The sequence below is a fragment of the Dermochelys coriacea genome, chromosome 15 (genome assembly GCF_009764565.3).
Source record: "Dermochelys coriacea isolate rDerCor1 chromosome 15, rDerCor1.pri.v4, whole genome shotgun sequence".
In the NCBI taxonomy this organism is placed as follows: domain Eukaryota; kingdom Metazoa; phylum Chordata; order Testudines; family Dermochelyidae; genus Dermochelys; species Dermochelys coriacea.
In genome coordinates this window covers 22,490,869-22,513,049 of record NC_050082.1, presented here as the reverse complement: position 1 = coordinate 22,513,049, position 22,181 = coordinate 22,490,869, and the positions used below count along the sequence as shown (strand labels likewise).

At 41.7% G+C, this 22,181-nt stretch overlaps 1 long non-coding RNA gene across 1 annotated transcript in view; it reads right to left on the bottom strand.

Annotated features, from left to right (window-relative positions):
- Positions 1-739: 739 nt before the first annotated feature.
- LOC122456815 overlaps positions 740-22,181 on the bottom strand; it is a 103,461-nt gene continuing 82,019 nt past the window's right edge. Inside the window, exons 2-3 of the long non-coding RNA XR_006275900.1 lie at positions 8,509-8,747; positions 740-1,191 (exon numbers count right to left, since the gene is read on the bottom strand). This is a non-coding gene — a long non-coding RNA (uncharacterized LOC122456815). The remainder of the gene's footprint in view (positions 1,192-8,508; positions 8,748-22,181) is intronic.

Genomic DNA, 22,181 nt, shown 5'->3' with positions numbered 1-22,181 from the left:
CATTCCTGCAAAATCAGACCCCAGTGTCTCAAGTCAAGCATCTAGAAAATGAGAAACATGCAATGAGTGACCACCTGTGAAAAGTTTGGGTTAAGTTACTTGCCTAGCATCAACTCTGTGGCAGAGGCAGGGATAGAATCCCATTCTCCAGGGCAGAATTCGACTGCCTTCACCATGAGACCACCCTTTCTCTTCCTACAAACCCCTGCCTCGTTCACTACACACTTTCTGGCTTATGCAACAAATTAGGCAGGGGCTCTACAGACAACAGCCTCCTTTATTACATGATGCTGATTCATTCCCTGGGGCAGAGGCATCCTGTATTCTGAATGAGGCATGGGTCCTATGGAAAAAATAATATGTCTCAGTCTCCCCTGCCCTACACACCCTGCTCCCAGTCCCAGCCTCCTCTTCCCACCTGATGCCCAGATTTTTTTGACCAGACAGTTCCAGTTTTTCCTCTGTCCCTCAAGTCTTAATAGATTCCTTGTCCCAGTTTCTGCCTTGGTCAGGTTTTTGTCTTCTCAAGCAGCTTCCTCCTCCACTTTGCCTGGATGCCAGCATGTTATACTTATAAGAAGCACATGGGATCTTTACAGGGGAGAAGGCAGCTCGCCATATTTATTGAAAATACAACAGTTAGCATTTTCAGTCTCTCTCTCACACACACACACAGAGTCCTGCCAGTTGATGTTTATAGTTATAAGTCTGTTGTAGCTCGAGTCAATCTAATGGCCATTTAGACGAGCACGAGTGAGGAGCTGGGCTCTGTCGGTCGTGATTCGATGCTTTGCAGGACTGAACCCAGAGTTCCATGGCAAAACCCCCAATCTTTATAGTTGTAAATTTCCATTTGAGTCCAGGCATTTTGCAATGTCATCCTGTAATCATTAGTTCTTAAGTGGCATTAATCTTGGGGTTTTCTGCTGTTATCATTTGAAGTTATTGTCAGGCTTCCCATCGTTATCTCCTATTTGTTGTCTCGCCTTAGGGGGTGCCTGCCTCACCTCTGAGGTCCTCAGTGCTGTAACATGTTTAGCATCTGATACAATGGATGTTTTCTGATTGTCTCCTGGTCTTTCCAAGTCTCTCACTTTTTCCTTGACCATTTGGACATTTGCGATATTTGCGACACCTTATCTTTACTGATGCATGCATTCCTCATTCACACAAACAGTCTCTTACAGAAACCTTCGAGAATACAAACAGTGTCAGTTTATATTGAGCAAAAGACATTTTTAGTTAAGCCTTCCTCTAATCTCCTGAGCATAGACACAATACAAGATCCTGTCTCTTACTTACTAAACTTTATAACAGGTCCTAATTGTAATGCATATGGGAAACAGGATCCCAATCTCAGATGGTCATTCCTTTCAATTATTCAAAAAGGATGGCTGGCAGAAAAGTTTACATCAATTCTTATAGTATATTTATAAAATCCTGCTCCTACAAATACGGGGGGGGGGGGTCATAGAGTGCACAAGGAGAGATAGGTTCCATTCTCTCAATTCCTGGGCCCAGGCCCACCCCAAGCCAGAGCAGTCATAACAGGGAAAGTCCAGTGTTGCCGCTGTATCCTGGGCTGGAGGATGCAGGCTCAGTTGTTCTGGGAGGATAGCACGTTCCCTATCTAGCCAGCACTGGGAGCTGTAAGAAGCTCAAGCATGCTCAGCAAGGATGGAATCTTCAGATATTTTCGCTGCTAAAAATCAACAAAGTCTCTACCGGGCTTGTGCAAATTGTGATTTTTCAAAAGGTTTGGCCACGTTTAGGTGGATTTTCACAGGGTCAGCAAAAGACAAATCCCTGACGCAAAAGGACGTTAGAGCAGTTCAAAGAAAAAGGTAGCTAAAAAAATTTTAGCATAGGCAAAACAATTTTTCCCTACCCTGTTTTCAGAAATGGCAGGACCATTTTGACTAACATTTTCCAAAACAATTCTACCTGAGGCAGACACCTCACACAGAAAATTTGGCCCAAATGGTTAAAGTTTGACATAGTTATTATAATGAACTGAAAAGTGGGTCTTATGAAGGGGAAGAGTCAAGCAACTTTAATAATAGTTAGTGCTGCTAGCCTGCTGCTAATAAGAATCTTTTTTGATGGGCAAGTTGTTCCAGCTGACAATCTGGGGAAAAATGTAATCTGAAGCCACACCAAATGCATCCGATGAAGTGAGCTGTAGCTCACAAAAGCTTATGCTCTAATAAATTTGTTAGTCTCTAAGGTGCCACAAGTACTCCTTTTCTTTTTGCGAATACAGACTAACACGGCTGCTACTCTGAAACCTGTCCATATAAAGGTAAGCAGCAGCTAGGTTTATTCAACTCACTGAACAAATGTGATATTAAGCGAGTCTCACAGAAAATATCCTTAGATATTAAACAAAGCCTGCTTTTTAGTCCGATGTGATTTAATGAAATTCATGCACTGGTATTTAATTTATACATATTATGTTAAAAAAAACACTATCAACATTTTTTCCTCAAAATACAAGATGATAGCAAATCGATTAGCTTTACAAGTGTACAGGGACGTTTTATTTGTCTACCCAAAGCAAGAACAAAAAGCAAGGCAGTCATTAGGACCAGTGATGCTATACAGAGTTGCAAACACATTCTCATATTCATACAGATAGGGGATAAAAGAATCTAGCAGCCAGGTGCAGATACGAGTTCATGTTATTACTGTTGTCATTGAGAGACTTACACACTTCACAAAGAAATAACCCCCAGTGTTGACAATTTGCCATTATGTGCAGTCTATTCAAAGTAAAATACCTGACTTGGAAAATATTGAAACATACAATAAGCAAATTAATAAATGTTATAAATACAAAAATTAGTGCGACTTACTGACCAGATTTAATGCCGCCTATTAACATCAGGATTCTATTTAAACTGGTTTATTTATTATTTGTATTTCAGGAACACCTAGAGACAGCAAACAAGATTAAGGTTTCATTGTACAGGACACTGTGTAGTTCTTGCCCTAAAGAGCTTACAATGTAAGTAGGGAAGACAGGCAAAAAGTGGGAGAAAGGAAGTATTATTGTTAGAGTATTACTGGTCAAAACTTAGAATTTCCTTTATTTTGTTTTCTCTGAGTCAGAATGAAAAAAGTTGAAATTTCCTGCTAAACAAAATTTCCAACAAAAATTGGCTTCTGGTCAATGAAAATGCTTCCATTTTGACTTTTTAAAAAACTATTATATATTATTCTAGAACATTATTAGAAATTAAAATTTTAAAAGTTATTCAAAATAAAAAAATTGAAACATTCCAATCCAATAAGGTTGAAGCAGATCAAGACTATTTGTTTCAATTTTTTTCTAAACAAAATTTAATCAAAACTGACACATTCACACAGAACGTTTACACAAATTAACGATTTCTTTGTGGAAAAATGTTCCATTGGAAAATTTTGATCAGCTCTAATTATTATTAAGATGAGGGAACCTAAATCCTCAAAACCTTCAAGTGGTGCAAATGTGGCGTGTTTAGAACTCAATATAAATGAAATTAAAGGCATGGAGTCCAAATCTGTGCTTCATTAACTTATTAATTGATTGATTCCATTGAAAGATGAACCCAGATCCCAAGTTCAGGTCTAAACTACCTCAAAGTCCAGAGTTGATCAGATCAGGGTTTTTATTTTGGTGAGGCAGGTTTTTTTGAGGAGAAGTGATGTTAAAAAAAAAAGTGCCCTTTACTCTCCCTCAGTCCTGGGCTATTTGGTTGCTGGATGCTGAAACATGGGGAACTGAGGCACAAAGATTAAATAATTTTCCTGAAGTTAAACAGGGAGTTTATACAGTTTAATTGTATTTGTGTTGGTCCCAAGGTACTAGGGAGTTAAGATGGATGAGATCTATTAATCTCACAAAACTGGGTGACTGGGCAACAAAATGGCAGATGAAACACTGTGTTGATAACTGCAAAGTAATGCATATTGGAAATGCAATTCTAACAATTCATACAAAATGATGGGGGTCTAAATTATCTGATACCATTCAAGAAAGATCTTGGAGTCATTGTTGAGAGCTCTCTGAAAACATCTGCTCAATGTGCAGTGGTAGTCAAAAAAGCTAACAGAATATTAGGAACCATTAAGAAAGGAATAGATAATAAGACAATAAATCCATGAGATGCCCACACCTTGAATATTGCAAGAATTTTTGTCCCCCCCCCCCATCTGAAAAGAGATACATTAGAATAGAAAAAAGTTCAGAGAAGGACAACACAAATGATTAGGGGTATGGAACAGCTTCCATAAAAGGAGAGATTAAAAAGATTGGAATTGTTCAGCTTGGAAATGATAGAAGTCTATAAAATCATGAACGGTGTGAAGAAAGTGAATAAGGCAGTGTTATTTACCCCTTCACATAACACAAAAACCAGGGGCCAACCAATGAAATTAATAGGCAACAGGTTTAAAATAAACAAAAGGAAGTCCTTCACACAGTGTACAGTCAACCTGTGGAATTCGTTGCCAGGGGATGTTGTGAAGGCCAAAAGTATAACTGGGTTCAAGAAAGAATTAGATATGTTCATAGAGGATAGATCCATAATGAGGATAGAGCCAAGATGGTCAGGACATAACCCCGTGCTCTGGGTGTCCCTAAACTTCTGACTGCTGGGACTGGATGAGAGGGGGTGGATCACTCGATAATTGCCCTGTTCTGTCAATTCCCCTTGAAGCATCTGGTATTGGCCACAGTCAGAAAACAGGATACTGGGCTACATGGTCCATTGGTCTGATCCAGTATGGCCATTCTTATGTTTTCTAACAGGGAGTTTATAACAGAGCCAGGAACTGAATCCAGCTCTCCTGAGTACCAATCCAGTGATTTAACTCCAGAGTATCCATCCTTTTCACGGCTGAAGTTCAGCATAGTACTTAAGCACATGCTCAATTTTAAGCACATGACAAAGGATCAGATTTTAGAAATGTTAGAGAGGGAACTGCAGGAAGGCTTGGCAGTGAGGGCAGAATGGGAGGAGTTGTCGAAACAACCCAAATGTTTCTAATCTTTATAAATGGGCAGCATAGTGGAGTGTCCAGTGGTAATCCAGAAAAGGGGAGGGGATAAAGGGGAAAGCCGAGTAACTCAGTTTTTGCAATGGATAGTTTAAGAGAATAAATGGGGATATCAAAGAGCTAGGAAGGGAAGTGAGCCTGCTGGGAGAGGCCAGGGAATCCATTCAGACACCATTGCTGATCCAGGATCAAGCCCACAAAAGAAGAGTAGAGTACTTTCATCTTTTAGCAGTGACATTCACTCACCTTTTGCTTACACGCAATTTTCTTTTGGCCTGTATGCTTGAGGAGATTCTGCTATGATCTATTATGTGATGAGCTTTGCAGTAAGCCAGAGCTACAGCTCTTGGTCCTGCTTTCATTGACAAATTCCAACACTAGAGCAATTTCTTTAAGTGCCACCTGTCCCTGGTCCCTGTAATGGGCTCCAGTAATTACAGCTGACGTTGCACTCATGATTCAATTTTGAAACGTTGAAAAGTACAAAATAATGCCTGAAGGATGGAGTTTAAGTTTCTCAAAGGGTATGGTGTGTTAATGGGATTTTTCTTCCCCTAACTCTTAAGCCTTGCTGCAGTGAATTAAAAGAAAAGCTGGCCACACTTTAATGGGAGCATTCGGATCCAGCCTGGAATAATTTTAGATTAAAAACTCACATTTTACAAGGTTTTTTCAGCACTCAGATTCTTGGTTGCCAAAAAGGAAACATAACACAGAAGTTGCAAGAAAGAAAGTCATCAAGACTGTAAAATTATTTTCATGCCCGCTCCAGAAGGGAGAGGCTGGAGACAGGCTGTACATCAGCAGGCAAGGCATAAACAAAGGAAGGGAACTCCAGAGCAGAAGTCTTAGGCCTTTTCAACCCAAGCAGTGCCACACAATCCACTAATCAGGGGGTCTTGAAGGTTATCAGCTGACCCAGTGGTCACAGCACCAGCTGTAGAGGAGGCAGGAGCTATTTCAGATGAACTGCAAAACCTAGCCTTGTTCAGCATGGGGCCAATGTGCCTGGTGTAATTAACGACATGCCAGAAGAAAGTTCCACATTGCTATATACATAGCAAATACCCTGGGGTTGAGTCTCCCATCACCAGTGTAAATCAGGGGTAACTCCACTGATGTCAATGGCCTTTCACTGGTGTAAGCAAGGAAAGAATCAGGACCACAATCTTTCCATGCAAGGACCAGATTCTCTCCTCCAGTCCTCAGTGGAGATGAGAAATCTGCCATTTGGTTTGGAGAGAATCATTTTGTAATGAGAAAATAAACACGAAGAACCATCCGTTTTCCTATAATGCCCAGGAGGGACCAAGTCAGTCTTGGGTTTGGGGTGGTGAGTGATGCACAGCTTCTACTTACCACAACAAAGCACTTGCAAACCTTGTTACTTCCGGATATTGTACTGCAGCATAGTTGTAGCCGGGTTGGTTCCAGGATATTAGGCAGACAATTAGGTGAGGTAATATCTTTTATTGGACCAGAGAAGTTTTCAAGCTGCTATGGTGGGAGTACCTTTCCCAGACCTGAAGAAGAAATCTGTGTGGCTTGAAAGCTTGTCTCTCTCACCAAAAGAAGTTGGTCCAAAAAAGATATTACCTCATCCCCCTGGTTTCTCTGATATTGTACTGGCTATTACCGTTTTCTTCACTGCTTTCTTACTGTTTCCACAACCTGTGAATTAATATCTTGCTATACATACCGAGATCCCAGCTTCACAGGACCTGCACAAGAGTCTTCAGTTTAGCTATAGAAAAACCTTGATCTCTAAATCCGCAAACCATAGTTACATGTTTTTAAAGTCATGCTTCACGTGTAGTCCTGTTTTATCCTTTCATGTGTTCAGCATGAGTTTTACAAATTTTCTACACTCCAGTTGTTTCAGCATTTTGTTATTCCCCCCCACCCACCTCCTTTAATCCTCTCTAGTTATATTTTCAAGGAGTTCCTGTAAGTTCATCGATTGCTGCTCTGAAGCCAGTGGCTGAAATGCCAGGGGGTTTGTAGGCAGTGGGGCAGATTGATACATTGGGGCTGTTTTCCATTAGTGCCTTTTAATTTAATCCCAGGATGTTTGCTAACAACTTTGGGAAATCAAAGAAAGAAACACTGGGCTGTGTCAAGAAGTGCATGGAGATGGATATAATCCTAACCAGGAAACATGGCATGGTGGGACAGTTATACAACATCAGAAGTTGAAGAGGTGACCGAGACAAATGGTACAGCTGTGTGAACCCTAATGTATTTGGTTTGCATAGGACGCATGAACCAAACCTAGCATATTTCTGGCCTCATGACAAGACATGGGACCAAATCCAGGTAGTTCACAGAGGGGTTGAGTTCAAAGGGCCTGATTCTGATCTCACAGCAGTTTTACACCAATGTAAGTCTAGGACATCATTATTGATTTATGCTGGTGTAAGAAAAATCAGAATCAAGCCCATACCACTTGGCACACTCTGAGGGCTCTATAAATAATCATTCAAACCTTCAGCCTCAACCGGGTGCCCCAAACACACCTCAACTCTGCAACCATACCAGGCCTCTCCAACACAGAAACCATCAGACTCATTACTGACTGAGTAGGCAATGTACAGCCACTACCCCCACACCCCCAAACGTTCAGCAGGGTTTTTACAGGAGCCTGGTGATGACCTGAACAGGTATGCAGCAGATGGGAAACGATACCCTTTAGTGTTGCCTGTTGCTTTGCATGCTGTATGTATTTGAAGTTCTTTAACAACCACAAGCTGTCTGAAATGCCCCATATTTGTTTGGGTGCCATTGCTAGGGACAACCACTCAAAGGAGTGGCCAACGGGAATGGGATTGTTTCCTTCTTGGTTGCTAATAGTGGTGTCTTTGAGAGTCCCCTGATGTTCAGGAGGCCTGGTGGAGGGAACCACCTGTTCTCCGAGTCAGTGAGGGTTGAGGGTGGATTGAATACCCCCACCCCCCATAGATGTTTAATGCTAATGGTATGAATCGGATCCCTGGAGCAGTAGCCAGGGATGGCAGCAGGGCCGGGGTAGGCGTTCAAAGGGTACCTGGGAGAGGAGAGGACGCTGGGCTGTGTAAACAACTCAGATACCATGGTGATGGGCACAGTATAAGTTCCTGACTAGAACAGACCTTCCCAGGTCTGCCAGATTTTTGTGGACTGGGGCTAACATTTGAGTTGGGAACAGCACCCTGATGGGTTTCATTTGGAGTTCAGCTCTATGGAAGGATTTCACACAACACTAGAGGGGGGTTAAAAAAAAAAGTTGTCATTTACTAAATTACACCAATGATGCCAAGAAGGCCATAATAAAACATGTATTATCACTATACAGTGAGCACCAGAGACAGGGGCAGGACCTCTGCCGGAGCGCATCGGCATAGCTCCACTGAAGTCAAAGGTGCTATGCCAGTTTACACCAGTTAGAGATCTGGCAGATAATTAGAGTTTGTGAAACAACAAATATCTTACCTCCCCGCCCCCAATACAGAACTGGCATCTTTCAGGACACAGGGCCATTGCCACATATGTGTTAGCGACTCTGCAATTGCTTCTCCCTCCTGCTTTCATGTCTGTCTTAACAAAGCTTCATCTGAAGCCAGATCTGTCCTTCAGAACTTTTCTCTGTTCAGCAAGTTCTAAGGATGTTTTGTGAGGCTGTGGAACTGGAGTCGACGAGTGATGAGAACAGGGAGAATCCTGGAACATTTCTGTAAGAGAATATTAGATTTATCAGAACAGAAAATTATTAAAAGGGAAAGGTCCATTTAAGATCACAAGCACAAAGTCCAAGGGTAAACACTCCATGTGAGCAAGTATTTTGCCCTCTAGCCCCCTGTGGAAAGATTCATTCAGTCCCTATGTGAGGCTGCATAACATGACAGTCTGAGTAGTGTTCGTCCATAGCTACAATAACTTATCAAAGGAAAATCGGGTTTTCTGTTTTGTGTCAGACAGGTCTGACACACAGCAGTAACCTCTGAAATAATGGTTATGCTAGTCTGTTTAGAATTTTAACCAGAACCGTTTTTTCCCCTTGGTAATCAGAAGCAATTCATTCTCTGTACACCCTGAAATACCTATTGAAGGGTACAAGGTTTTTCTTAATTAGCATTTGAAGTCTGGAAAATGCCATGTGGTGGTTTTGTTATTCTGTAACTGATAAGTCCCAATGACTAAAAATGGATACAATTCGCTTAGAAGACAAAACTGCATTTGACCTTTTAGCCCTAGCATGGAAGACAAGCTTTCATTTCAACTCATCCTTTCCTGGCTACAGTCCATTTATTAGCTCATGAAGGCCCAATTTTTTTTTTTAAGTGCTCCAAAATTTTGGGAGGTTTCAGAGTAGCAGCCCTGTTAGTCTGTATCCATAAAAAGAAAAGGAGTACTTGTGACATCTTAGAGACTAACAAATAAGCTCTAATAAATTTGTTGAGTACTTGTGGCACCTTAGAGACTAACAAATTTATTAGAGCTTATTTGTTAGTCTCTAAGGTGCCACAAGTACTCCTTTCCAAAATTTTGGGTGCCTCATTTTCTTAAGTGTCTCAAACTGGGTACCCAACTCTGGAGTCACCCAATGTAACCAGCAATCCAGGCCTGAATGTTTTCTGTAGCATCATCACAAGGTGTAGCAGACACAGGTAGAGCTGACTGGGAGTTTTCCATTAAAATGATTTTTGACAGAAAATTAAGTTTCTCCACATTTGAATTTTTCCATAGAAAAATTTCAATTTTGCCAAAATCTGATTTTTCTTCAGGAAAACTGAAACAAAACACATTTCATGTTGGACCAGTTTGTCGCAGATTGAAATATTTTGGTTTGTGGAACTGACGTGAACCATTTAGTTTCTAATCAGTTCAATATTAAACTGCATTTTCCCAATCACGGAGCATTGCTTCATGGCAGTCATAATTTAGAGTCCTGATGTCCCCATGTTTTCCTATTGGCTGAGCTCCTTAGCCAGACTACATCTCCCATGATGCAATGCACTCCCCATCTAACTCTGCAGCATGGCGCATCATGGGAGTAACATGCTTGCAAATGCATAATGGGAGATGTATTCCAGTCAGGATACCTGGCCCACAGGGGAGAAAGGGGGCAAAGGACCCTAATTACAACTCACATGAGGCAATACAACACAACAGGGAAATTCAGTTTAATGTTAAACCGACTCAAGATGGAACTGTTTGGGTCAGTTCAACAAACTAAATATTTCAATTAAAAAAATACTGAAATGTTTTGTTTTGATGAAAATGACAAAAACAAAAGGTTCAATCATTTCCAAATCAAAAAAATTTCAGAACATTTCATTCTGTGAAAATTGATATTTCATCTTTTCATCCCAATTTGGGACAAAATTATGAAAATTTCTGTTTTCACTTGGCTCTAGACACAGGACAGTGTAATAGTGATTTCTGGAGTGACCTTTATTTAGCTTGCTAAGCATAAACATGAAACATCCAATTTTTCTCTAGTTCTCCAACAACTTAACTCCTCCCATTGTGCCTAGAGTCACCAATTGGGCTGGTTAAAAAGTCTTCCATCTAGACCAATTTTGAATGGGAAATTTGTTTGGTTTTTTTTTTTTGACAAACCAAAAAGAATTTTGGATTTGGTTTAAAACTGAAGAACAGTTCAGAAAAGCCCAGGAATAGTCTTTATATCTCATCGACCCTGCAGTAAGAGCGTTTTGATTTTACAAGAACTTAGCGTTACTCAGTTGAATTCACTCTACAGGGCTGATGGAACTTTAAGGTTCTATGGCTATAAATATTAGCTAAGCAGAAAATGGATACAGAAATAAAAGATCCTGGCAAAACACTTTAATTTATATCCATTTAATTCAAATTTGAATTAAGTTCCCCTCAGGTTCCTTGCATTCCATTTTACCAAAGACAATGGCACCTTTACTTGGGTTTGAAATTATCTTTTTGTCATAGACTTATTTTTAAATGGAAGGAGAGGAAACAAAAGCAATTTAAATTTGAAATAATTAAGGAGGAGAAATCCAAATGGCACAAATGCACCCAACTCCCTTTGAAAGTCAATAGGAGTTAGAACAGTTGGGCACTCATCGTGTCTTTAAAAAAAAAAAAATCTCCCCCTACATTAATAAAGAATTCTGCTAAGCAGCTGTTTTTGGAGTTCGCACTGACAGATTAACTTCTTTCCCGGAACTGGAGTTAATCAAAAGACATCAGGAAGTCCAGTCACTCCCATTTGTGACATGGAAAATGTCCAAGGCCTATTTTCTTTCATCAAGTTTATTTTGTTTTGACAGTTCTAGCCAAAAAAAAAAAAATTATTTTCTCTACTGCTGTAAATCAGTCTGTGCCACAGCAGACAATTAAGCTCATACAATTATATTACATGGGCAGGATATTTAAGCTCTGACAATATATTCTTGGGCCTTTCATACCATTTGTAAAGACGCAGCTATTTTTAAGTACTATAGATATGCTTTGTTGTGGGTTTCTGGGTTCAACTGTACCCACAGCAATCATGAAAACAAGGGTATCAAACCCCACACACCAGGTCACAATGCTTGGAGCAGGGAGCTGAGCCCTGTGTAGGGGGTGGGCTTGATCCCCTACCCACCCACAAACTAGGCTGGCATAAGGTTACAGTGCATGAGTGGAGGGTACTGCTGCAGCTATTTATTGCATTATTATTATGCATCATAATTTTGTTATTACTGGTAGAGTATCACAGATGTATAATCAGATTGTTTGTTGGAATAATAAGTGACAAATAACCCTGCTCTCTCTTTATTGTGTTTTGTGTCATACAATGATTACACTAGAGCTTAGTACAGTTCCCCCATTGAGTCAGGAGACTGCCTCTGCCCCAGCATGCATCATTGTATGTAGCAATTCACGTGAATAAGCCAGGAACATTTATGGCTTTTGGCTACCACAGCTGCTTCCATAACCTCTAAAATGATTCATCTGATTGCTAGAGCTGGACAGAAACCTGGAAACATTTTCCATAAGAAACAGACCAGATTCTAATATCCCAGTATTGGCAATAGCATACATTCAAAAGCCATGAGTTAGGCCCCTCAAAGATTGTGAGAGTCGTGATAGTATCACAAGTGTCGTCAACACTCCTCCTTACTCATATGGAGCTGCTCCTTACTCCATGGCTAGTCCTATCAGTGAGACCCAGGGCTTGTCTACACTGTCCCGCAGTTCGACTACAGGGGGAGGGTGTGTGCGCACGTACGCATGAATAGCAGTGCACAACAAAATGCTGTGCTATAACACCCCTCCTGTGGGCATTGCAGGCGTGAACTAAAAGGTCCCTTATTCACTGAGTATGGTCCTCTTTGAAGAGGATGACATTAATGCCAACGAATAACCTTTGAGTTTGCACCCAAGCATCCATACAGGGAGTTACAGCACAGCCCTTCGATGTGCACTGCAACCCCCTCATCCAAACTGTGGGGCAGTGTAGAAATAACTTGACTCTCACTGAATGGTACTTAGGCTAACAGAATCTAGCCCCCATTGCCTTGGATAAAAATCTTGCCAACTCAGACATTTCAAGACATTCCCATCGCTTCCTCATACAGCCAGGGAAATTCACAGCATATCTGTGATTGAGATGGAAAGACAGCAATATGGGGTGGGTGGGGGGGTGTTCTGAACACTGGACTGTTATAACATGGTTACTTTTGGTCACTTGTGCATACACAAGGAAGTTCTTATGTAGGATATGCAAATTATGAAACTCTATAATTTGCATAGATTCTCCAGATTTCTGGACTCTCAGACTTAAAAGATATACAACTGAGTAGTTTGTTCAGTTTCTGGGAATGTTCAATGCTGGCCTCTCTTATGACCCTGCCCCCCTTCAAAAAAGGTCATCCTAAGGGCCCCAACTGATGGGGTGGCTAGCTTTCTGGGCCACACTGTTCACAAGACTATTGTTCCTTCTTCCCCATGGAACTCAACTACTGCACTTTGACTATCAGACCTTGACATCTCAATTTATCTGAATGCAAACAAACTCCTTCTGCCACCATGTGCCTGGACATGGAAAGTGTCTATAGGCATGGCATCAAATGGACTTCTAGCATGGGCAGAGAGTGTTCAGTGGAGCTTGTACTAGACTTATGTTGATGGTTTTCTTTCAGGTTCATTCAACAGCAGAAGGAATCCAACTGAAATCTTTCCAATTTCCCATCTCACAAACATTCTTTTTTCATGTCTTTGCAATTCTGATATTTTTCTCCCCACACCAACCCCTTCACTTTCTTTTCACAGTCTTCATCTCTGTAGGTTCTGCAGAAATTGGGCAATACTTGTATCCCTCAGAACTGTATGCACTTGACTATATAACAGCTTGGGGCTTGTTTGCATGGGGAGTTAAGATGACTAAACTAAAGGTGCAAAGTTAATGTACAAACATTAAAGAGTAGTATCCCCCATGTGGATGCTCTCATTCAGAAGTAAACTGGTCTTAGTTCACTGTAGTACACCGGTTAAGTGTCCTGAATGTCCCTGTGTAGACAAGCTCTTACTGTGTAAGTGTGTATAAGAAGTTTTACTTTGTTCTCTGTTCTTTATTGCACTGACAAATAATGTAGGACAACATGTAGGGAGATGATATTGTAAGGTGAGAGGAATGTTTCCATTGGTTTTGATCATTATGGGATTATACCTAGAGTTATGTTTTGAGTTTCTGGTTCAAGTAACTAAACAAAATTCAGTTGAAATCAGAGATTCTCCCAGGTTTTGCTTTACAAACAGATGAAACCACAAAATCTGCATGATTTTAAACACAAAACTCTATAATCAGACCATGATCCTTCACCTGAAATGTTTGATTGAAGCATGCATGACCTTTAAAAAAATATATATATATCTTCTGAAAAACAACCGACATTTTGAATTGGTAACAAACTCCAAAACAAGAGAAGCTTTGCTTTGTTTCAGGTTTCACTACCAACAACATTCCACAGAGGTCTAAATAAATACCCTTCGCATAACCTTTTATAACTTGGCAATATAAAGGGTTTGTTTTGAAGTCCGCTGAAACTGATCCTGGGGTTAAATATTGCAAAGAGCCAGCAAGGCATAAAATGAGGTCCCTGGAGTTGTTTTGATTAATACCGATCACTCAGGCTTGAGATTTTAAAGACAGGTTTCTCGTTACCATGCCATTTATGTCAGAGCCACGCACTAGAGATTTGGACAAGCTTCAGTGAGTCTCATATCACACAGTTTAGTGCAGAGAGTGTCACTAATGTCTCAAGAGTGATAGAACTTATTTGTAATACTCCTCAAATGCTCACCAATATCGCCTACTACCTGCACCTCACCACGTGTGTACCACTATTATCTTCTATACACAATATAGATATGAATGGTCTTAAAGGCATTCTAAAAACACAGAACTAAGTTCAGCCCACATTCAGTCACAGCCTTTGATAGTTGCAAAAAAAGCGCTATTTGCTTACACTGATAATGCGTCTGATTCAGTTACAATTCAGTAGCATCGTACTACAAAAGTAGCGCCATTGAAATCCGTGGTCTCAGAGTAGCAGCCATGTTAGTCTGTATTCGCAAAAAGAAAAGGAGTACTTGTGGCACCTTAACTAACAAATGTATTTGAGCATAAGCTTTCATGAGCTACAGCTCACTTCATCGGATGCATTCGGTGGAATATACAGTGTGTGTGTGTGTGTGTGTGTGTGTGTGTGTGTGTGTAAATCCCCCCCGACACACACACAGAGAACATGAAACAATGGGTTTTATCATACACACTGCAAGGAGAGTGATCACTTAAGATGAGCCATCACCAGCGGGGGGAGGCGGGGGAAAAAGGAGGAAAACCTTATGGTGATAATCAAGGTGGGCCATTTCCAGCAGTTAACAAGAACGTCTGAGGAACAATGGGGGGTGGGGTGGGGGGGTAGAAATAACATGGGGAAATAGTGTTACTTTGTGTAATGACCCATCCACTCCCAGTCTTTATTCAAGCCTGAATTAATTGTATCCAGTTTGCAAATTAATTCCAATTCAGCAGTCTCTCTTTGAGTCTGTTTTTGAAGCTTTTTTGTTGAAGGATAACCACCAAATGCATCCGATGAAGTGAGCTGTAGCTCACGAAAGCTTATGCTCTAATAAATTTGTTAGTCTCTAAGGTGCCACAAGTACTCCTTTTCTTTTTACTCTCAGGTGTGTAAATCGAGTGACTGGAGAGACTGAAGTGTTCTCCAACTGGTTATTGAAAGTTATCATTCTTGACGTCTGATTTGTGTCCATTTATTCTTTTACATAGAGACTGTCCAGTTTGACCAATGTACATGGCAGAGGGGCATTGCTTGCACATGACGGCATATATCACATTGGTAGATGCGTAGGTGAACGAGCCTCTGATAGTGTGGCTGATGTGATTAGGCCCTATGATGGTGTCCCCTGAATAGATATGTGGATACAGTTGGCAACGGGCTTTGTTGCAAGGATAGGTTCCTGGGTTAGTGGTTCTGTTGTGTGGTTGCTGGTGAGTATTTGCTTCAGGTTGGGGGGCTGTCTGTAAACAAGGACTGGCTTGTCTCCCAAGATCTGTGAGAGTGATGGGTCGTCCTTCAGGATAGGTTGTAGATCCTTGATGATGCGTTGGAGAGGTTTTAGTTGGGGGCTGAAGGTGATGGCTAGTGGCGTTCTGTTATTATCTTTGTTGGGCCTCTCCTGTAGTAGGTGACTTCTGGGTACTCTTCCGGGCTCTGTCAATCTTTCTTCACTTCAGCAGGTGGGTATTGTAGTTGTAAGAATGCATGAGAGAGATCTTGTAGGTGTTTCCCTCCGTCTGAGGGGTTGGAGCAAATGCGGTTATATCGTAGAGCTTGGCTGTAGACAATGGATCGTGTGGTGTGATCTGGATGAAAGCTAGAGGCATGTAGGTAGGAATAGCGATCAGTAGGTTTCCGATATAGAGTGGTGTTTATGTGACCATCGCTTATTAGCACTGTAGTGTCCAGGAAGTGGATCTCTTGTGTGGACTGGTCCAGGCTGAGGTTGATGGTGGGATGGAAATTGTTGAAATCATAGTGGAATTCCTCCAGGGCTTCTTTTCCATGGGTCCAGATGATGAAGATGTCATCAACGTAGTGCAAGTAGAGTAGGGGCATTAGGGGATGAGAGCTGAGGAAGCGTTGTTCCAAGTCAGCCATAAAAATATTGGCATACTGTGGGGCCATGTGGGTACCCATGGCAGTGCCGCTGATTTGTAGGTATACATTGTCCCCAAATGTGAAATAGTTATGGGTGAGGACAAAGTCACAAAGTTCAGCCACCAGGTTTGCCATGACATTAGCGGGGATACTGTTCCTGATGGCTTGTAGTCCATCTTTGTGTGGAATGTTGGTGTAGAGGGCTTCTACATCCATAGTGGCTAGGATGGTGTTTTTAGGAAGATCACCAATGGATTGTAGTTTCCTCAGGAAGTCAGTGGTGTCTCGAAGACAGCTGGGAGTGCTGGGAGTGTAGGGCCTGAGGAGGGAGTCTACATAGCCAGACAATCCTGCTGTCAGGGTGCCAATGCCTGAGATGATGGGGCATCCAGGATTTCCAGGTTTATGGATCTTGGGTAGCAGATAGAATACCCCAGGTCGGGGATCCAGGGGTGTGTCTATGCGGATATGTTCTTGTGCTTTTTCAGGGAGTTTCTTGAGCAAATGGTGTAGTTTCTTTTGGTAACCCTCAGTGGGATCAGAGGGTAATGGTTTGTAGAAAGTGGTGTTGGAGAGCTGCCTAGTAGCCTCTTGTTCATATTCCGACCTATTCATGATGACGACAGCACCTCCTTTGTCAGCCTTTTTGATTATGACATCAGAGTTGTTTCTGAGGCTGTGGAAGGCATTGTGTTCTGCACGGCTGAGGTTATGGGGCAAGTGATGCTGCTTTTCCACAATTTCAGCCTGTGCACATGGACAGAAGCACTCTATGTAGAAGTCCAGTCTGTTGTTTCGACCATCAGGAGGAGTCCACCCAGAATCCTTCTTTTTGTAGTGTTAGTAGGAAGGTCTCTGTGGATTAATATGTTGGTCAGAGGTGTGTTGGAAATATTCCTTGAGTCAGAGACGTCGAAAATAGGATTCTAGGTCACCGCAGAACTGTATCATGTTCGTGGGGGTGGCGGGGCAAAAGGAGAGGCCCCAACATAGGACAGATTCTTCTGCTGGACTAAGAGTATAGTTGGATAGATTAACAATATTGCTGGGTGGGTTACGGGAACCACTGTTGTGGCCCCTTGTGGCATGTAGTAGTTTAGATAGTTTAGTGTCCTTTTTCTTTTGTAGAGAAGCAAAGTGTGTGTTGTAGATGGCTTGTCTAGTTTTTGTAAAGTCCAGCCACGAGGAAGTTTGTGTGGAAGGTTGGTTCTTTATGAGAGTATCCAGTTTTGAGAGCTCATTCTTAATCTTTCCTTGTTTGCCATAGAGGATGTTGGTCAGGTGGTTCCGCAGTTTCTTTGAGAGTGTGTGGCACAAGCTGTCAGCATAGTCTGTGTGGTATGTAGATTGTAATGGATTTTTTACCTTCAGTCCTTTTGGTATGATGTCCATCTGTTTGCATTTGGAGAGGAAGATTATGTCTGTCTGTATCTGTACGAGTTTTTTCATGAAGTTGATAGATTTCCACTCCATATGGCTAAATTCAGTGCCTTGCATAATGACAGGTTTCAGAGTAGCAGCCATGTTAGTCTGTATTTGCAAAAAGAAAAGGAGTACTTGTGGCACCTTAGAGACTAACAAATTTATTTGAGCATAAGCTTTCGTGAACTACAGCTCACTTCATCAGATGCATTTGGTGGAAAATACAGTGGGGAGATTTATATACACACACAGAGAACATAAAACAATGGGTTTTATCATACACACTGTAAGGAGAGTGATCACTTAAGATGAGCTATTACCAGCAGGAAGAGGCTCGGGGGGGGGGGGGGGAAGAAAACCTTTTATGGTGATAATCAAGGTGGGCCATTTCCAGCAGTTAACAAATCAGTGGGCCTCCTTGAAATGCAAGACACTAAATCTGCCCCAGCAGAGGGGCAGCCTATGTTCCTCTGAAGTCCCAAGTAAGCCCTTAAAATAAGAACTAAAGGGGGACTGCAGTGGAACACAGGCATTGTGCTAGCTGGCTGCAATTGAAGTTGGGGGAATTTCATATAATGTGTCTAAGGCTGGCAGGATAAAACCCAATTTATGGAAGAATCTCTAGTACAATTTGAGTCAGCCAATATGGATATTAAGGATGGGAATGTTCATTTTGCAGCAATATGAAGCTACCTGAACTCCTCAGGTTTCAGCCTCAACAGCTGATGGGAATCATGCAGCTGAAATTCAGATGCCTCTTTCTGCCCTTACATCTTTCCAGTTCAAAACACTCTTCTCCCATCCACCACCACTAACCCCTTCACTCTCCTCTCAACTCTCTCAGCTTTGCTCTTGACCCTTCTGCAGGTCATGTGTAGCCCTGGAAGTCTGCGCGCTGTACTATAACCAACCACGTTTTCCCCCCAGTAGTTCTTAACCAGTAGGTTATGAATACCAAGCTGATGGGGAGGGGCCGGGTCAAGAGGCACTGAAATATTTATTACATGGTAAAGCAAAGAAAATCTTGCTTCCCTACTCACCACACACCCTTATCATTCAACATCAACCTCTGGAAATACACACACATTATCTATCATGGTTAGCATTTGTTACTCTTATAGGTAACGTAAGTGGCGGGGGAGGGACTTCAAATAAGGAGTCATCCACACAGAGGTCAAAAAACACTGACCTCTATGCTAAGGCTGCAAAAAAAGTTTTCCTTTGCATCATATCCTATGTTGCATTGACAAATATAACATAAGAATAGCCATACTGCGTCAGACCAAAGGTCCCATCTTCCAACAGTGGCCAATGCCAAGTGCCCAGAGGGAATGAACAGGTAATCAGCATATGATCCATTCCCAGCTTCTGACAAACAGAGGCTAGGGACACCATCGCTGCTCATCCTGGCTAATAGCCAGTGATAAATGAAGGTGGGGTAGCTCCCTTTTATGGGCACCCAGCCAGCCAGTTAGCTATAAAGTCCCTCTTGGTGGCTGTTCTCTGCTTGCTTTACCTGTAAAGGGTTTAAAAAGTCCCCCAGGTAAAGGAAAGGGAGTGCACACGTGACCAAAAGAGCCAATGGAAAGGCTAGAATTTTTTTAAACGGGGAAAAAACTTCCCCTTTGTCTCTGTTGTTGTTCTCCAGGAAAGAAGGGAACAGGAAGCAGTTATGTTAGGAGAAGCTTTAAGCCAGGTATGACCATAGAGCATCAGATCATACCTAGAACTACTTATCTGGAACCCCCAAATGTGTAAGTAGATCAGGAATGTTTAGAAAGACACAATGAGGTTTATTTCTTATGGCTAATGGACTCCTCTGTGCTAACCCTAGATCCTTTAGTTTGCTTGTAACCTTTAAGCTGAACCCCCAAGAAAGTTATTTTGGGTGCTTAGGCTTTTACTAGATTTTAAAAGAGCAATTCCAAAAATTAAAGTTCCAAATGTATTTTCTTTTTTAATAAAATTTACCTTTTTTAAGAACAGGATTGGATTTTTGGTGTCCTAAGAGATTTGTGCACATGTTGTTTAATTAGCTGGTGGCAACCACTAATTTCCTTTGTTTTCTTTCTCACTTCTTCCCCGGAGAAGGCGTGAAAGGGCTTGAGGGTACCCCACAGGAAGGAATTCCCAAGTGCGCCCTCCTGGGTTCCAAAACAAGGGGTTTTGCATTTGGGTGGTGGCAACATTTACCAAGCCAAGGTCAGAAATGAGCTGTAACCTTGGGAGTTTAATACAAGCCTGGAGTGGCAAGTATTAATTTTTTTTAAATCCTTTCGGGCCCCCACCTCCTCCACTCTAAGTGCCAGAGTGGGGAATCAGCCTTGACATAGCCATTGATGGACCTATCCTCCATGAATTTATCTAGTTCTTTTTTGAACCCTGTTATAGTCTTGGCCTTCACAACGTCCTCTGGGAAGGAGTTCCACAGGTTGACTGTGTGTTGTGTGAAGAAATACTTTTTTGTTTGTTTTAAACCTGCTGCCTATTAATTTCAATACAAAGGAAGCAGATACTGTCAGGGGGAAAAGATATTTTAAGGCACAAAGATGACCCTGGCCTCTGATGTATCTTTAAGAGCCTCCACTCTGGCTTTGGGGATTGAGCCACTTTGGAAAGGAAGCAACCCCCATTTGCCAATGGCCAAATGAGGAAGAATCACAAAGAGCGAACACTTAGGGAGTTCATCAGATCCTATACTGAAGAGGAAAAATAAACATACCAGAGCTCTGGGCCTGAATCATTTTGTTTCTACCCAGATCTCTCACATCTCTGCATTTATTCTAACTGGTTTGTGAAGGCCTGTGTTTCACTTGGAGAAGCCGATCGTCTTCCTTGATTCCACTGGATAAAAAGCAGATGCTTTTGAACATTTTCTGTTTAATAATAACAGAAAGCAGTGTTTGTATGCACTTGCACAGCACACATACTGAAAATGAGGCAGGAGGAGAAAAAAAGGAAAATATGAAAAAGGTGCTGTTTTATTTTAAGTAGGACATTCTTTTCCTCTTTTGAATCCATTTGTATAGCCTTGAGGGAAGAAAATAAGTGCTGAAAAGGTATTATTATAGAAACTAAAGTAAAGTACTTTAGCACAGCACTCTAAAATAGAGTGGTGCTAAAAACAATGGCTTGCTTTCAAAAATCAATGATTGATTAGAACCAAAAATCTTTCCCTTTCTTTCTTTCTCTCTTTCTTTCTTTCTTCCTTTCTTTCGTGTGTGTGGCAATTTTCTTTTTAAACAAGAAAAAGGGGATTTGAAGCAAGTTTGCCAAAAATCTGTAAGGAATTGCCTTCCCCTCACCCCACCAAAAAAAAGTTTGTAAAATGATCTGACAGAATTATCATCCAATAGATTTTATGGGCCAAATCCACAGCCTGCAGATTGCTTTCACTCTATGACTTCGATAGAGCTATGCTGATTTAAGCCAGTTAAGGATCTGGCATTCTGTGTTTTATCTTCCTTATCTTCCTCCTCCTCTTATTTTAGCTAAATTGTACGGATAGATTGGGGCAATATTTCAACGGGGAGAGCTTCCTTTGCAGGTGCAAGGTGCACCTCAAATTTAATTGTTAGTGCAATTGTTAAATTGAGTAGTTGCAATGCCAAACCACTGATTACAACACGCCAGGCAGTTAGGTGTAAATACTGTGACAAGATGGCCAACGTTAGTCTGGTGGGTCCTGCACTCATCTTGGTGGGGAGCTAAGATGCCACCCCTTGCCCCTGTTCTTGGGGCAACGATGGCCCCGCTAGTATCCCAGGAAGGTGGTAAAGGAGGGAAGCGGGGGAGGGGTCTGGGTTTGCTCATCACTCTGAGCCCCATTCCCTCTCAACCCCTGTGGGTTCTTACCCTCTTCCCCCTTGCATGAGGTACCTGCAGTCCTTAGATGCTGGGGAAGGGAGTCTCCCTCCCCTACTGGGGTAGGGTCCCCCTTACTTCGATTCTCTGATTTTCCAAGTCTTGAAGCACACCTTCAAGCTCCAGTCCTCTCTTCCTCCCCTGTCTGCCTGAAGCAGGGGGTTTTATTAGGTTCCTATCAGGGCCTTCAGGGACTACAGGTGCTCCAATTAATCTGCAGCCACCTTCCCTAGTCTACAGGGAACCACACCTTAAGTAGCCTTGAGCATATACATTTCCCCTCTAGCACTCTCCCACTGCTTCCTGGCCCTCCTATATCACAATACTTAGATTTCTTGCCTGCAATTTATTCTGTAGGTACAATAATCAGGGAGCAAATTTTGCAAGAAAAAGGTGTAATTCCCTCTGAAAAATATTCCCCTTGGATCAACTGATTGCCACACAACAACAGGAACAGAAAGACGGAGGTGTTAGTGTTGGTTTCTGCACTGTACATCCCTAACATTGATCTCATCATATCTGTTGGCCCAGTGATGGAATGTCTTTTTAAAAATTCTTCTTAGTTCTCTTCTGGCACAGTGAATTTAGGATACGACATCTCAGTATTGAAAGTGCTTAAGAAAATCATTCTGGCCCTGATTTATGAATCACTTAAACTTGTGCTTAATTTTA